This window comes from Ruditapes philippinarum, unplaced genomic scaffold, assembly GCF_026571515.1.
Source record: "Ruditapes philippinarum isolate M1 unplaced genomic scaffold, ASM2657151v2 ctg331_1_1_1_1, whole genome shotgun sequence".
In the NCBI taxonomy this organism is placed as follows: domain Eukaryota; kingdom Metazoa; phylum Mollusca; class Bivalvia; order Venerida; family Veneridae; genus Ruditapes; species Ruditapes philippinarum.
In genome coordinates, this window is record NW_026855427.1 from 265,851 (window position 1) to 285,115 (window position 19,265).

At 30.6% G+C, this 19,265-nt stretch overlaps 1 protein-coding gene and 1 long non-coding RNA gene across 3 annotated transcripts in view; one reads left to right on the forward strand and one right to left on the reverse strand.

The window, feature by feature from the left end:
* The window catches only part of LOC132743291 (uncharacterized), a 40,779-nt gene extending 28,042 nt beyond the window's left edge, over nucleotides 1-12,737 (forward strand). The window contains exon 2 of the long non-coding RNA XR_009627553.1: nucleotides 12,515-12,737. This is a non-coding gene — a long non-coding RNA (uncharacterized LOC132743291). The remainder of the gene's footprint in view (nucleotides 1-12,514) is intronic.
* LOC132743290 (protein Wnt-6-like) overlaps nucleotides 1-18,644 on the reverse strand; it is a 59,294-nt gene extending 40,650 nt beyond the window's left edge. The window contains exon 1 of one of the 2 annotated variants that reach the window (XM_060731828.1): nucleotides 18,330-18,644. The gene's annotated coding sequence lies outside the window, so the exon portion shown is untranslated. The remainder of the gene's footprint in view (nucleotides 1-18,329) is intronic. The other variant, XM_060731827.1, reaches the window with a different exon arrangement.
* Between the last annotated feature and the right edge of the window lie 621 nt (nucleotides 18,645-19,265).

A 19,265-nucleotide genomic window follows, 5' to 3' on the forward strand; every position in this document is an offset into this window, starting at 1 on the left:
TCTGTTGTACATTATTAGTACAATACTGATTCTGTTGTACATTTATGAGTACAGTACTGATTATGTTGTACTTTTTAGTACAATACTGATTCTGTTGTACATTTTTGAGTGCAATACTGATTATGTTGTACTTTTTAGTACAATACTGATTCTGTTGTACATTTTTAGTACAATACGGATTCTGTTGTACATTTTTGAGTACAATACTGATTATGTTGTACTTTTTAGTACAATACTGATTCTGTTGTACATTTTTAGTACAATACTGATTCTGTTGTACATTTTTGAGTACAATACTGATTCTGTTGTATATTTTTAGTACAATACTGATTCTTTTGCACATTTTTGAGTATAATACTGATTACTTTGTACTTTTTAGTACAAAACAGATTCTGTTGGACTCGTAACTATAAACTTATAAATGTCCTGCCCAAATTAGGTTTGACAGTCGTGTGTCAAATAGGATTCAGTGTTGTACTCAACAATGTATAATAACCTTTTATTATAACCAACAAAACATAATAACCTTTTGGTATAACATACCTTTTCTAACGAAAGATATATTCTATTAACTCTTTATCACTTTTTTATTGTTTTTTTTAATAACGAGGTATTCAAGCAAGTACATTAGTACTACCGGTATCTAATACAAATGTATATTGCACTATGATAAAAGTGTTTGTTTTGTTCGCAGGAAGAAGGTCCCGGGGTCAGTAAATGCCCATCATATACACTAGTATCTCATGAAGTACTGAATAGAGTATTTACCAAGGGCAGAAAACTATCGCACATACAATGTATAAGGAAATATGCGTATTTACATTTGAATAAGCAACGTGATATTGTAAACATTTTCTTGCAACTCATGGTCATACTAATTATAGTTACACTCCTGACAACTTTAACGTTGAGAGAACTTTTTTTCATAATTGGACGCTCTTACATTAAATGACTCAAGAATGGAAATTAGAGGTCTTAATTAATCCACCTGTAAAGTTGGCCATATGACATTTACTGTGTCGGTGCAACATAAAACCTGAGAAACAACATTTTCCTCAACTGTTTTCATATATTGTAACATGTTCATATTGGAAAGCGGTGATCTTTATAGAATCCTTTACTTTCCTGAAGTCACTATGTGGAGTGAGATGTCCCCCGACAAAAGGCTTCAGTGTTTTCACAATATGTACATTAATTGACTAAGTATTTTGTATGAAAGTCAAACTACTTCGTTGTTTAAATTTACCAACTTTAATGACAAATAATTTCACATTCAACTTTACTTTCCTTATGTGATAAGCAGCTTACATGCTCAAAAACATTATTTATAAAACTCATGCGTGCCCATTCAAGAGAAGGAAATATTTATTCGTTTCTAAGCTAAGGAATATTGTTCCTTTAACCTTTAGCGTTCTACAATAGCATTTGTTATGTTATCACTATAGAGCTAGAGCCTTTGCTTCTGTACAGCTTGCCCAAGCTCTGTACACAGCTCCCTGATAATATTGTTCAAAGTCAAGCCTGGACAAGTGCTGTACACAAATTCTATTGGTTAAGGGTTAAAACTTTAATTCTCATGCACAAAACTATAGGTCAATGATCATATGAAACTCTTTTTTCACAAAACCAGTGTTCCTTTCGCCATTAATTTGACAAATGATTGAAACAAACTATAAGCTTATTATAGTGATACACTGACTAAACTGATGCAGTTTGAGTGTTCCATTCCTGATGCAACAAGAGCATTGTTGTACAATAGTTTCACTGATAAATTTAAAATACTAACAAAACAATAGTAAATAGTTTGAAAATATCACTGCGATTTACGCATATCAATTCTGTTTTAAATTATTTTAGACTTCTAGCTTAAAACCGCGGGATAAAATGGTAATGTTCTCTGAAGAAATGATATACTGGTAGGTTTTGAAACAATCTATTACAACTAAGAATTTAGATACTTTAACTTTACTTTGAAGCTATCAATTATTTGAACACAATATTTTAAACATTATATATCATAACCGCGAGAAAATCGGGCTGATTAAAACAAAATGTTATGTTCCAACTTTTGAGGGTCAAATGCCCTTACTCAATGTACAAATACAATTAAGATAACATAAGCTTATTTAACCTTGTTTAGAACAATACTGTATTCTATCGGCCGATTACACAGCTGTCAAAACTATATTGGACGAGGTGCAAGCCGAGTCTGATACATGTTTAGCAGCTGGATACAAGTCCAATAGAATCAGTATTGTTCTCAAACAAGTTTAATGATACCACCATTTGTTTAGACAATCCGACTTATTATTTATTATAATAAGGATTCAATATGGATATTGGACTCTCTTAAAAATGAATATGAGACTATGGGGTGCGATATGGATTTGATATGAACCTTTTGGACTCTGGTAATGAAAACAAGACTATATAGGGATGCTATATGGATTTGATATAAACGTTTTCGACTCTGGAAAGTGAACGAGGGTATATACTGTTGTGATATGGATTGGATTTAGTATGGACGTTTTGGAGTCGAGGCTCTATTGATAAAATCGATTTCAATAATTAATAATAGTTGCAATGGCGCTGAAAACACATTGGTTATATATTATAAGGTGTGAAATAATAAAAGATATTAACATCGCTTGAGATATTCCCAATCAATAGATGATATCATAAGATAAATAGATAAATAAACATGTTAGCTAGACATCAATTAATTACATCAACATGAAAAGAATTTTAATACAAACAAATACATTCACTATAAATATATCACTGGCCACAATGATGATAAGAAAAATCAATTATGCAAAGATTTTCAATGTATGTGTTTGTTATTATAATTTCAAGCATATATATGATTTAATTTAATCTAAATTTAATTTAATATGTGTTATGGGGCGTCTAAGGTAGCTGAATTAAAACCATTTTGAGTTCAAATCCGGTAAGAGACTTCAGACTTTTTCACATGAAAAAACTGCTAGTATCCAGCTAGCTTCTACTCAGTTATCCGTTCGTGCCTGAATTAATGCACCAGGGAGGCACCTGGGATCTTCCTCCGCCAGTAAAGTAGGGAAGTTGTTATCTTTGTGCAACGAAAAACCTTTCCAAAAGAACAACTATGTCTGTTTTAAGATTCGGTAGGAATAAGCAGAATAGTCACCTCAGACGGGCCTCGGAAACATATCTAATACTTTGTATCAGCTGATTTTTTCACCAATGAATGCAAGCTAACTTTTCATTTTATGCTAATCCCTTTGTTTTTACCTAACATAGCGCTTGTTTATAGATGCAGGGCGATGTTATAACGAACGTCTTATACTGACCTTACATTTTGATAAAAGATAAAGACGAAGAAATATGTAGAAATAAATGATTCAGTATTTTGCCCCATAGCAAGACATTGTTGTTGAGATATTGAAATTTATACAAGTTCAAAACGAAAAAAAACAAACTGAAAGACATGTGTGACAACTATTTAAGATATTTGTAGTTACTGACATATTTTAGTCATCTTTCGTTATAAATAATACCATCCCTATTTAATGAAACACTATTTCTTATTTGTTTCTCATTTTTTGTTCAATCTTTTTTATTGTTTGTTAAAAAAGGACCACACATATTTACAACTTTGTAGATGAAAAATAATAATGCCATATTATTTTTACAGGAATTTATTTATCATTTATTTGCATAAATATTGATAGATGATAAAATGTTATACTATACATAATTTACAGGAATAAATAAATGAAGAAAGAAAGAAAGAAAGAGAATAAATAAACAAAAAATAATAATATAAAATAAAATAAATAAAGTAAACAAATAACGTAAGATAAAATAAATGAAGCAAACAAATTGGAATGATTACAGAAAGAAATGTTGTCAAGCAACTGCTTAAATACTTTCAATGTAAATTATGATATAATTAATGTATCTAAAACTCTAATCCATTGTAAAAGAAATTATCCTTATCAATGTCAAAATAAGATTATTAATGATATTTCACGGAGAGTCAACATTTTGTCGCGCGGAGCAAGATCAAAACACGATAATACGACAAAATCACCACTGTATTGTACTTTCGCTCCGAATCACGACAATACAACAAATCACCTCTTTGTCGTATTTTCGTGTTTTCTTCTTTCGTTTTGTGGGGCGCCAGACGAACCACACGAAAATACAACAAAGTCACTACCTTGTCGTATTTTTCGCCCAAATTTGGACAATGTCACCACTTTGTCGTGTTCTCGTGTTTTCGCCTGGCGTCCCGCGGAACGAAAAAAAAGCAAAGCACAAATCAGCCACAATAAACGAGACCTTCTTTCACGAGGTAAAAAGCAAAAGAGTCGTCATATATGACCACAGTGTCGGTGTTAACTGAAACCAAAACAAAATAACAGTAAAACACTTTGGGATACAAATTTAGATTTTTGCCGATTTTGCATGTTTACTCATCCTACTCATCCTATTTGGATGGAATGTGATGCAAACTTATGACACATTCTAACGTCTTGTTGTTTTTGCTTCGTCTAATTGAGGTTTGTTTAGCTGGCATTTTTATGCTATAGAGCTTTATAGATAAATGAGATATTCCTTATATGGCCTTTAAGAAATATATCATGTAAGCAATCAATGTCATGTAAGTGAGGTCACTTGAGTATACAATATAGAGCCGTATTATTTCGCCATTTTACCACTCTAATTTGATGTTGTCTACCATCAATACTACGTCTGATAAATATTGATAATCAATTTACCCTTAAACTGCTGAATTTGTTAAATGGATGTGTCCTGCTTTTCATCTTGGAATAGTCCATTCAAAGTCTATGGGATTTCTATTATTTAAAGATAGCGACAAACAATATAAAATTTCGTAAAACTGCACGGGGGTTCAGGTCTGGCCTTCGCTCTTTACTTGTGGCAATTGCTGACCAATTTTGGTTCAAACAAAATGTGGGATACATTACATACGTGCAAATAAGGTCGCATCAGTTAAGTCAAAATGACGGCTCATCCAAGAAGACTTCTTATAGTCGTAAGGAGCAAAAGATAGAGAAGAAAAGTCATTCTATAGCTAATAGAAAGATGTGTTCTTTAAGCGTGCAAGGTTGAAACACAATTACGTGGGGCATCAGTTTTATAGTCTCATAAATTCTTGGTAGTAAGAATAGTTTTAAAAGTTGTGGTCCAATTAACCTTCTGAAATTTCGACCACCCTGCTTGCTTACTGATACTAAGTGAGCAGACACACATACTGTAGGACTAAGTCTGTTTTCGTATCACAACAGCAGCAAAAGGAGGACAAAGTTGAGGTCATAACTCTGTGAACATTGCAACTCCAGTCTTACTTTGAAAAAAGTGCACAATTACTCAAAAAACGAAAGTACATATTTCAAAATGACTAACGAATGACTAAAACAGGGAAATCTTTAATTTATATAAAAATTAGTAACAGATACACGAAACGCAAAAGCGATAGACACATGCTGTGATTTCCTGAATGTTTCTGGAATATAATCCTTCACTTGCTAAGTTGTATTTTTTTCCAGTATAAATCACTTGTTTTCTCATCTATTGAACTCTGATACAATCATATAATATTCTTTGATAGGTTTTTTCCCTTCCCTAGAATGTTCTCAGACGTATTTTATGACTAGACAGCATACATTACATTTATAGATCATTTGTTTAAAGAATATATTACTCACAGAAATTCCCTACCAAACAAGTTGTTACAGAGCAATAAATGAGGATATAGTGGGATTTCCGAGCAGAACCATCTATGAAAATTCTCTATTGGATGACTCTTGTATAAAAGTGCTATGAATCATTAAATTATATCTACTACACTCATCTTTGAGTAAAATATTTTTATCGCAGAAATTAGTCGAAATATATGAAATTCTCACTAAATATGTCTAATTTCTATAAAAGAATGTACAAACAATGTCTGGGAAGCTACATTCTCTATATCGTGTCAAGTAAAGTTTGGACATTTTATCAAAAAAAACTTCCAGTTATTTTCAAGTTAAATATTGTATCCCCTCCTATAGTGTTTAGAGTTTAAACATAAACAATTGGTTGCAGTCAACAAGAATATGTGGCATTTGTTTTCAAATATCAATTTTGAGCATTGTCTTTAAACACATGCCAATGTAAGTAACGTTTTTTTATAAACGTAAATATGAACTTCATATTTATTTTGACTAAGTCTTTTTGAAGTACAGAGTAATGCCAATTATAAGGAGAGCAAAGCAAAAAACAAAACTATGCCCCTACAAAAGATCCGAACCATGCAACCACTTCAGGGCAAGATCAACCCACACGCCCATGCCGTCTGACCATGGTCAACACTGTCCGCTTATCATTTAGTACTTAATTATCATGAAAATGTTCCCTGCAAATGATAAATGTCTTATCTACAGTTAAAGATGTTCAGGTCAATTTAAGATATTAAGTGTAGTTGGTTTAATATTACTTTAAGAAACCTGTTTGAAATTATTGTATATTATTTTTTTAAATTATTGTATATTATTTTGAGTTAAAGTAGTCATGCTTAAGAACATTTTGTCTTCCGATAAAATGCAAGATGTTGTTTTGCATGTTCCAATGGTCATTTTTGGATGAGCCAAGTAAACGTCAATACCACCATTCTAGTCTGCATGCAATGTAAAGTGTTTTTATTAACCTCGAAGTACAAAGTGGTTTTCTTTTGATCATCCGTCTTAGAGAACGCAACAAATGTGGGGTTTCCCAGCCAATCCCCCGGTACACACAAACTTGCACCGTTTTTGCTTCACAGTGCACTACCGCTCACAACAGATGAGTCAACCTGTTGCACTAATTTTCGAACTTGAAACTGTAAAAGTTTGCTTGTACCACCAGATAAGCTAGGAAAACCAAACCAATCTGCCCCTCGGAGTAAGTCTAGAGATAGTAATTTAAGTAAGACTCTATTATATAAAAAATAATTAATTCCAAATTGCAAATTAATTGACAGCATAGTAAGATTGCAGCATGATGGGTGGCTGTTCTTGTTTATTAAAATTCAGAGCAGAAATGACATTGTAAATTGTAACTAATTTGTTATTTGAACAATTGACTTGTGTAACAATTGAAATAATTTTTGTTTTCAAAAATGTTTATAATTAAGAATTTGATTGATCATTAACGTAATATGCGATCGTATGGCATGACTTGAATATTCTCTTTGTTTGTTTGTTTGTTTGTGTTTTTGAATATATTTATATGAGTATTTTTGGAATCATTTAACATGCATATAGGCAAATATATGAGACAATACTAGTATTTGATCTATCTCAGGAACTGATTGCTATACATGGGTAAAACGTTTTCATACATTTCACTGAAAAGCATGACTTACAAGTTTCACACACATTCAATTCCTTTCTTTCATAATCGGATACAGAACATTGAAAAGTTATTTCGTTGCAAAACAAACAAATAAAAAAACAAAAAACAAAAAACATAAAATTGTTGAAAGCCAAAAATTGCTTTAATTTTTATTTCTCAATATTGTTTCTTAAACTTTGGTGTCTTGTTATATTTTCCAGGCCATTAACTTGAACCATCTTTTGCGTCAGTTGCTTTCTGGCAATTAGTACAATCATTGTAGTGATTTACTATTTTATATGGAAGTCAAAATACTACTTTGTTTACATTTTGCTATTTTTATGACAAATTATTTCACATTAAGTGCTAGTTTCTTCAGATGATAAACATGTTATATGCTCTAAAAACTATTATATACGTTATAAAACTCATATTTGGTCTTAAGAAATGCATTCGTTTCTGAGGCTTAATGTGCCTTAAATTTAATAATCGTTCATTTTAATGGAATTTCTTTATTTGTAATTGCCTTTAACAGGCCTCTTTGGACATAATACTATTTTCGCATTACATCAAACTTCAAATGGCCAACAATTGACTGTCTGCTCTTGGTATGTTTTGTGTCGTTTTAAGTAAGATAAAATAAAGCTACATTGATCAAACAGAGCTTTAGGTAAATTGAGGACATAAAAAAGAATAAAAGATATTCAACATTTTTTTCAAAGACTCTTGACAACTTTTTGCAAGGCGTTAGTCTTACATTTGGATGAATGACATTTATTGAAGCCGTTTAGCCTAATTATATCATATACGGTTAGTTAAACACTTAACGAATTAAATTCAAACGGCGACTACCACAATTGACGGGTCATACGTTTTATGTAAACCTGAGAAAATCTTTGAACCAATTCATACCTGTGATAAGGTATAAGAATGACAAGATCTTGAAGGGTTAAATGAGATGATACTATTTAATGCATAAGAATGGGAGGATATCGGTCTTAAGGCTTTAATGCCTTTGTTTTGTCATACAAGCCAACGTGGTTTTGTCTGATCACTATTTGATATTTCATTTACCCGGTTGCACCGCGTAAACATAGGGTTTTGATATGGAAAAGATGTTATCATTTTATAGTGTCAATCCGGACAGTTAACAAAATTGGATATGTCATGAAGTAAATTGATAGTACCTGTTTGGTCTGATCAGGATCTTTTTATATTTACTCATTTTGTAATTAAAAAAATGACGATACTGCAAAGTACGTCAGACATTGCTTTGGTTTGTTGAGATTTTAATATTGATCTTACAACTGAAGTTATCATTTATAAATGATGGAAGTGTGATGTATAATAAATGCACAATATTTAATCATTAAACAGATTTCATATTATGTTGATATTAATATTTGAATGATATTCCTTATTTGTTTTATATAAATAACCAATCAGCACAGCTAAAATACAGCTTAAATTCATGTTTATGTAAATAATTTACACAGCGATGCAGAAAATAATTGGACTAGGAGGGGGAGCTGCGATAACTCATGATCGGTAGTCCTTCTAAATATGCTATATATTTCAAAGTCTTATCTACATAAATGAATCATGTTCTTAATGCCTAATAAATGTTCCTTATTAATGTTTATTGATACATTTTCCTAGATAAATGTTCCTTATAAATGTCTCTTGATAAATGTTCCGTGGGATAATAAGACTAACAAATGCATTATGTAAGAATATAATAGAATAGTAAATTATAATAGCAAATTGGATAAATAAATATAAATCAATATATATAAAGTCACATTATGCCTCTGAAATGAATTATTTTTTCTTCTTTAGAAAGGGCAAAAAATGACTTTTATAACATTTAAAAAATGGATTTAGAGAATGTTAAGTGTTTATTACAAGAGCAAAGTAGAGCAGAAAGTGAAATTATTTGACAATGTCATAATGTTAACAAAGTAGAATTTTGTCTTTCATACAAAATATTAAGTCGCTGCAACTGTACATATTACAAAAGGTAACAGAGGAAAAACATGGTCCAGGTAATTGGCCAATGAATAACTTTCCGGAACAATAACAAGACATCTAAATAAAAAAAAGAGAAATAAAAAAATGTTTCTTAATAAAAGGATAAAAGATGAATATCTGCTCAACAATGCTTCAAACATATATAAATTGTGAGCATGTATGCCATTTCAAATGTAACAGAAATAAATATGATACAAATATATTAATATCAAATAAATTACTTAATCAAATATTTCTAAGAAATAAAATATTTTTCAAGGTTAAGCATGTTCTTTTTTTCAATATTATGTAATAATTTCAATTATCCCCCTTTAGAGCTCGTTATGATTAGCAATAACCCTTTTTATTTCACACCTTATGAATAAATAATGAGTTTTCAGAGTTTAAACCATATGATGTTCCAACAGAAATCATTATTGGATCCAATCTTTGAGTTTGAAAATTCCATATTAAATGCAAAAATCCAAATATCTATATCAAACGTATATCGTACTCCATCTAGCTTCGTTTTCATTTTCAGAGTCCAAAAACTCATATCAATTGCAGGTTATGCCAAATTGCCATCTTCTGTCGTGGCGATACTGACCATCATAAAATCATAATAAAAGTTTTTTTGAAAAAAAAAGTGTTAAGACAATTTATTTCTTATAGTTATTGCGAGGGAAAAAAAGTAAAAAGAAACGTGGTGAATCGATGTAAATTGCGTAGCACGAACTTTTTCATATGCCTTGTAATGACGGTATGGGCAGAAAATTCCAGACACGTAATTTACAGTCAGTATGCCAAAACCAAAGGGAAAACAAAGTTGTTCAATTAATTAAATGTCTAAATATTATTGTAAAAGCCCTAAACTTACGGCTTTCAACTGGTGTACCGTAATAGATTGTAACAGTTTTATAGACATGAAATGGGCAAGAAAACATTCTTATTGATTTAAAATAAACAGCAGACACCAATTTGTACAAGAAAAATACCGGTGGCAGATATGAAAAAAATGTAATCCCGGAAACAAACATATATCCGTTCCTTTTAAACTGTAATATGATATAGTATAACATGTTTTTATTGAAGTACAAATGTTTAACAAATTTGTTTTGATGCAATACAATACAACTGCAATCCATTTGCAAAAGTCAATCTATTTTCCCCATTGGAATTGTCTATTTTAGTAGGCTATATTGTGTCGAACAAAATAACATTTTAACAACCTGGAAGAAAAATGAAAACAACTGTTGAAGATTAATAAACGATCAGTCTAAGCCAAGGGAATCATTTCCGCAAATAGACATTAGTAGATTACCAACAAAACTATCAAAAGTACAACATTGTAATGAGTTTATCATCCAGTTATGAATATAGATTTGATTTAAAAGAAACCGCAAATACCTATCCAATGGATATTTGACTAATGAATAATCAAAAATACTAACACCAAACTTTCATGAATGATACTTTGAAATAACTCAGCATTTCATAAAGTTTAACTCAGTCATGTTCTTGTTCTATTAAACAATTCATTGTATATTAGCAACATATTGTAAATATCAAAATTCGATCTCAAAAATAATTCGTATAAGTTACAATTTCTCTATTGAAATATGGGACGACCTTTTAGCTGTTTAATAAAAATATATGTTGTTACATTGTCATTATTAAGATACCTACCTACTCATAGATACAAAAAAATCACGTGACCGCATGAACATGACCTCATACAAGAGTATAAGATTTTTTTATTGGCGCTTTAAACAATTGTACCAATTGGGTGGAAAATTTGCTACTGTTTTATACACATTTAATTGATTATTAATGATTACAAACATCTGCAGACAAGTAAAAGTTATTCCATTTAACAACTGCCACCTGTTGTTAATTTAGATACCTCAACTGAAGTTATAATGTTCGGTTACGGCTAATCAGGTAAAACCATCTTCTCGCACATAGACGTTTACAGTTTCCCCAAAGGCTTGAATCATGTCAAAATGTTTTATGAATTTAAATGGACCGTATAGTGACTGTCTACTTCAAATAAATAACTTTAGCACATGCTCAAATGGACGTGTGGGAGATATCTTTTATATTTTGTTTCATTTATGAAACGTAAAGCGAGAAAGCTCAGATGTTACTTATGAAATGAATAGCGATTAAAGCTCATAAAAGTTGAACTTATTTATGACGGTGCACACATGGAATTTTGATACAATAAACTTTTTGAAGTATTTAAAGAATGAAATGAGTTATTAAACAGGGGTTTTATCACTTTGATTCAGCACCTTTCGTGAAAAAAAAACATTGGCAAAAAATGATGAAGTTAAATTTCCGACGAAACAGAAAAGCAAAATGGAAACTTTAAAGGCGGTCCAAAATTGCTAAATTGAAAGTTTGCAGGCTTGGTTTGATAGCTTTAATGCGTGGATGATTTTTTTATTTTAATGTTACCGTCTATGCCCCTAATAGCTTAAAACAAAAAGTAAACAATTTTATTATCTGATTGCAAACTTCTGAAGGAAGAACCGATATAGTATACATGGACCACAATGTTTATGGAATCAATTTAAATAGGCCCTAGTTTCCCGTTAAAATGATTAGAATATATACTCGCAAAACTTCCATCAAGTTTAAGGACCTCCAATGAGCTCCTAAAACTTGAAAACATAAAATTTGAATGTCCACATAGATCTGCTGGGACACTGAAAATGGAAATATATGCAGAAGATAATGAAGAAATATACTTAGATTAAATTGAAAATCGTATTTTTGTGGGATTTTTTAACACGAGTTAACACCTTTCAATTTTGGGCCATTTTTCACAAGAAGAATAATTATTATTTATTCAAAAAAAAAAATAAATAAATAAACAAACGGAATGAGCGGACGATCTGAAATTTTGTCCACAAGTCATCGGTCAAATCTGCATCAAATGGAGCATTTATCTCGAAAACTTATTTCCAGTCCCGTCATGTCAAGAAAACCTCAGTGTAGACCACTGAAAGAAACCTGATCAAAAGCCACAATTTATAACTTTGAAACATGCTATGTTGTTTTTAATCAAATAAATGTAAAATGTTAACAAATTTAAGTATTGTATTCTATTGACTTTTTCTCATTTTTGTCATTACAGAAGACAAAACACATCGCAAGAAGGCACAACAGGTTGAAGGACAAGACTGGAAAGAAGTTAAGAGCTAGGGATATCTTTATAATGCTGCAGCAAAGAAAAGTTGTTTTGTAGAATTGTTTCCCATCATGATCATGTTTAATTAAATTATTGTTTGTTTCTCTCATTATTTCTTATTTCGTGATACTGATTGAATAATAATCAAAATAAAGTTCTATAAACAAGTTATTACCTTTTAGTTTTCAAAACACGTACGCGTGTCAATAGACTTTTTGTTAAATGTTTAGGTATAGCTCAGGTTACAGCGGATGGAATAAAAGCGATTTCAAATAATTTCAAGGAAAAGCTTTTGCCCCGAAGTATCTTAATAAGTAAGCATGTCCAAATGGGTTTGTAATCTCCTTACCTCAGCTGGTGAGCAAATTGTACTTCATTTCTATAACAACCAGGATGATGAAAATGTTTTCACACTTGGAAATTTGTTTGATTAAACAAAATGATATAAAATATCAAAAATATAAGAAATGCTTCAACATTGTACAAGATTGTAGGCTCAGAAATATAATGGAAAACTTCACCAAAGCACGAAAAGAAAGAAAAGAACATGCAGAACCACTAAAACGATTACAGGATATATACCATTGAAGTTCAAATATTGGTATACAACAATAATGTCCGTCTTTGTTATAGAAAATCAAGAAAGGAAGTACGGAAATGTTGAAAATTTGAGATTTTGAATACACAAACAATCATGAATACGACAAACCACAGGTTGATAAGAAGTTTTCATTTTCATTACAGAACTACATGAGAGTTAAGAGTTTTCAGTCAGTTGTGATACAAGCAATATACGTAAATGTTGCGGCTGTGAAATATGGGTCGCTACAGATATTTTCTGAATGGTCGCTTTATATTCAAGTTGTCAAGGTCATGTGCCTATTAAGGTCAAGACTTGACAAATTATTTTTGGATTCCAAATAGGGTACACAATGTTATTGTTTTGTCCGGTTGTTTACGTTTTTGTCATGTAAATTCACAGTTTCGCCATGTAATTACTTAGTCATTTATTTTATTAGAAAAAGTGAAATACAACCATGACCTTACTAAAAAAAATCACTCAGAGCCTTATTGTGAAATATCAGAATAATAAAGTAATTAATAACTGAAATGTTCAATTGATTGATTAACTAACTGAAATCTGTCTGTCTGATTGATTGATTGATTGATTGACTGATTGATTGACAGATCGATTAATCGATTGATTGAAATAACGGACTGCTGTGTTTACTAACCACGACCAAATAGGGGTTAGTCATGTTTGACGTTTTTTATAATGGAGATGTTAATAATGATATATTTTCTTTTCAATAAACCCTTAATTATGCGAAAATGATTATAAAAAAATATATCGGTGTTTCATTTCAATATGTTCACCTAGAATCTAGAGTTTCATGAAAAAGGTTCGTCAAACTCATTAGCATAGACAAATACACAAATGATAAAGTGAATAAAATAATTATCATTTTAATTGCCAATTGTAGAAATTATCACACCGATTACACATTTTACAAACAGAAAATTAGTTGATGATGGCAATGTTTTCAGAGTAAATTCAGTTCCATAAGTGATATGCTAAGAAAGCAATGTTTCATTTGTTTTGTTTTGTTTAATAAGCATGTCATAAAAGCGGACAGGAAAACGATGCAAAAAACTTTTTTCTACTTTTTGTATCGTTAATTAGCTGTAAAATATTTATTTCTTAAAACAACCATACACAAATATTTACAAGTTCTTTAATAACCTCTCTTTTCAAAACACGCTGTTGAAAAATTGATATAAAAATTTATAAGCTTTTTTCCTTTATTTTTAGACATTTATGAGACTTGTTGATAAGGAACGATACATTCATATCCCCCGTAAATACAACAAAATGCGCAGTTGCCGTCTATTTTCGTTCCGTAACCGCCCGCGGCGGTGCTAAGGTGATTCTCAAGTACCTCTTTTCTCTCAGACGTTGTGATTGGCTGGTTGCTGCAATACACCCATTGAAAAATTTAGTATAATACTATCTCCTACAAGTGGTTTTATGATTACAATAAGATTCAGCTTAACATTATTGTCGGATCTTATCCTCCTTGCCGTGTCATTTCGTTTAGTTATTGCTTTTTTACATGTGTAACGAGCATTCTAGAGCGCATGTTGCTGTTAAGCACCTTCTATTTAGAAGAGTATTTAAACACCGATGGCAACAAAGAGCCGACGGCTGTTTTCAGGTGTCAATATCTATTTTTATGAAGCTAAACAATGTTAATGGCTGCAACATAATAATGCCTTTAAGTTTATGATTCGTTTACAATGTAATAGTAAAGAGAATGTGACTTATGAACTTTGACCCTTTGCATTGTCTTTGAATATTTGTAAAATAAAAGCAACAAATATTTACTAACTTACTTATATAGCAAAATAAGAAATATAATATTACTTATAAAGCTTTTTGACAGGTTATAAGGCCTAATATAAACGGTTGTTTGGAAATATAAACCGAGCTGCTAGGGTTTTATTTCAAACAACCGTTCGTATACGGTCATATATCCTTTCAGGAATATTAATAACGAATTTTAATACAGCAAACTTCCCTTTTTTGAGAAAGAAGTGCGATTTCTTAGAAAATTGACAGCAGCCGTCTATTTAAACCTATATAAACGTCACGATTATCCAATGAAAAGTGGCGTTACAAACAAGCAGTATTATAAATATATCTATATAAACGTAACGATTATTCAATAAAAAGCGACGTTACAAACGTGCAGTATTGTAAATAATATAGTATTTGTTGAATTGTGGTCAGTGAATTTGTCCCTGTTCTTAGAAGAAAGAAGGGCTACATGTTCATTGCCTATGTATCAAACTAAAATTGAATTGGTCTACAATGCACATGTTCTATAAGTAATTCAAATATTCATAAAAACAATAGAAATGTATCATTTAGGTGTTCTTATAAAATACCACTTGTGATTTGTTGTTATGTCTGATATACTAAATACTCTCAACGTACTTGTTTCTTGTATTACAGACCTTTTATTACAGATAAATGAATCACTTAAAAAATCAACTAGTTGGAGGTTATGGAGTATATTTCTATTTTTATATTTCTGTCATTGCCATCTATTTGAACCACTATTCATGCATGCCACGTTCGCCTCAGCAGCGACAACATTGGTGAGTAATTGGGCATAACTGGTCCGCTCGTTTTACAAAATAAATAAATAAATAAATAAATAAATAAATAAATAAATAAATAAATAAATAAATAAATAAATAAATAAATAAATAAATAAATAAATAAATAAACAAACAAACAAACAAATAAAAATAAATATAATAAATAAATAAATAAATAAATAAATAAATAAATAAATAAATAAATAAATAAATAAATAAATAATTAAATAAATAAACAAACAAACAAACAAAAATAAATATAATGAATAATTAATAAATCAATAAATAAATATATAAATAATGGACAAGCTACTTTAATTTCATCATAACTTCCAAATAAAAAGTTTTCTTAAAGATTGATTACTACAATTATTCAAAGAATGTTTAGTCAATAAGAAAATTAACTATTTAGAACACGAATGCTTAACTATGAATTCCTTTATGCAAAAATTACCAAGGCAGGTAATTGACAATGTTTTGCGAAGTTGTTTCTTGAGAGGCACTTGCTCCTAAAACACTTAATCGGCGCATACTCAAGAATCCTACCGATGAAACATGTATTAACCCCCTTGTTTATTTTAGCCACGTGCTTCAAATAAGTTGCCTCCCTTTAACATGTTAATTTTTATTTATTTATTTATTTATTTATTTATTTATTTATTTATTTATTTGTTTATTTATTTATCTTTTTGGTTGGGTTTAACATCGGTCGCACCATCACACAGTAAAAGAGGTCATATGGCGACTTTCTAGCTTTATTACTGGAGCAGGACCTCGGATGCTCCTCTGTGCATTTTTTTTCAGACACGTCCGAACATCTGAGTAGAACCACTGACTTTCCGTAAGCTGGATGGATTGCCACCTCACATGAAAGAATCCAAAGTCCCTAGCGGGATTCGAACCTACAACACTGGTCCATAATGAAATTCGATAAACTACGTTACGGATCGTTAATTTCCGGCATAATTTCCGATAATCAAGCCGATAAGGCTAGAGTTTGTTAGTTGAACTAAAATATGTACATGTTTATTATTTACCAGTTTTCAATTAAAGCTTATGCTGAGAAGCTGAACATCTTTGTACTTGTAGATGAATGATATGTAAAGCGCAACATACATAAAAAAAGGTTAATTTTAATGCAATAGTACATAGCCATGTAAAATTTATTTCAGATTTTCTTAATAGTACATGAATACATTAATGGGAAATGATGTTAGTTTATAGTTTATACAGAATTCATTTTAGTTTGATCTTGTGGGAAGCTATAAGCTTATAGATAAACTCTCAAATCCGTTCTGGAACCAACCAGTACTGAGAATTGTATGTAAAGTTTCTTGCTCAATGAAAACAACGGCGGAAATTGAACCAACACGGATAGAGATCACGATCATACTGGCTTGAAGCTCTAACCACTCAACTTGATGTTGATACGCCAAGAAAAGAAAAACGCACTTTCAAACCTGACATTACAGTCCAAAAATAATCTGTGTTTACCGGCGGGAAATATAAAACTTAATGAATGCAGCAATTAGTAAACAAACAAATAGCGTGGTGAGCCGTTGAAGGTTTCAAGCCTTCTCTTCTAGCATAAAATTAACAAAAAGATAGACGTTAATGCTGTAAGATTATAAGCTGATGGTGAGTCGACTAAATTAGGGAGTTATTTCGGGTAAAATCGTGTATCTGTTCAATTTGAATCAACAAATTTTGATTTGTACCTGTAAATAACTTGTATATTTACGAAATCCATTTTCACTTTGATGTTGAAAAAAATAAGAACAGGTTGGTGATTTGTTTTATACCAGGTAGCTAGGTTCATAACTTTCAGACTAATTGGACTGAATGGATTTCAACGATTGGTTACATAATTACTGACTAAACTGTCAATTAATTATCAAGCTTTGCAAAGCCACTGTCCATATCATAATTGATAAAATTCAAGCCAAAGTCTACGTCATACTTATAATGTTTTTAACGTTTCCTGCTTTGCTCCCAGACTGGAAACAGTTGTTGGCAAGTCACTGCCTTCAAAATTTAGGTGTTGCAAAGCAAACTTCCTCAGGAAAATTTAGTTACAATTTTTGCTCTTTCAGACACATAACTAAAGTGACATACTCGTGTTAGTGTGGTGTATAAAATCATAGAATAGATCATATATTTTAATGAAACGTTTGAAATTCCATGATAGATTTGGTTATAGAAATCAAATTTTTGTCATCGTATCAAACATATATACCACATACATTCTAAAGAAGAACGGAGGCCTGGTGATTTAAGGGCCAATCTTTCTTCTCATGGAACATCGATTTGTGCGAGGCTTTTTTCTTTAATTGATACTATATGCTTGTACCAGATATTATTTCATATAAATCACTTTACTTTCTTTCCTTTGATTTTTGTTTTAATAGTCAATGAAATAATATAACATATTGATAGAATATTATAATAAAGAACTTCGCTATTTAAAACTTTGACTCATGAATGTGATTACGTAAGATGTAAGTATACATTTGGATAAGTTTAATCTTCTCAATATATTTGTACAAAATTAATTTTTATACTCTCAGACTTCAAGAACAAGTAATAAAAATCTTACCTTCGTTGATCCACGGCAATATTTATATCAATATAAAGCTCGTTTAGTTTCTGTTCTTTGGGTTTATTAAAGTTCCACTTTTTCACAATTTGTCTGCAGACGATATTACAACAGTCTTTCCAAATTTCATGTCATGAGTATAAACAAAATGTTAATAACGTTGAAATATAATTATTTCACAAAAATGTATTATAGATCAAATCATCCCGGGGGAATAAAGATATGTCCCTTCTATTGAATCACGTGACCGATTACATGAAGAAAAAAATAAACCGCACATAGTTCTGCACCAATTTCAAACAATATTCCTCAATTACCGACTTGATTTATATTTGATTTGTAAGATTTTGTCATATGTTAAAAAAAACATCAAAGAAAATATTTTTCAAGTTTAATCAAGGTGTAAACGGTCGTATCCTAACTAGAATAAGTTACAGGGGTGTATATTTCACTTTATCTTCGGGGGGTCGTGCTTGGGCGAAGAAAAAGAAAATACCAAGATAGTTCAACTGCAAATAAAGGACTTATTATTTTAAACACCGGTCAGTTATTTATTCCTTTAAAATATAAATTAGCAACTTGAAATATTAAAAATTGCAAAACGAAAATAAAAAAAACAATAACAAAAATAGACAAAATAAAATTACGGGTACAACTTTTACTAAGCTTGCACTTCATAACTAAGAGACTTAAAATAATTGAATATAAAAAAATAAAACAAACACAAAAGTAGGACAATAGTTTTGGTTATTTTTGTGTAACATGACAATCAGTTTCTAGATTCATTTTGATCCCAAATCAAATTTATTCGTATATAAAATGTAATTACAAAACAAAGCTTATCTATAAAACAATCGCTAAAAATAAGAAGGAAAAATAAAAACAAATCTATAGCGTGCACCTTCTGCCAGGTCCGCACCAGGACGCCTCCTAAAA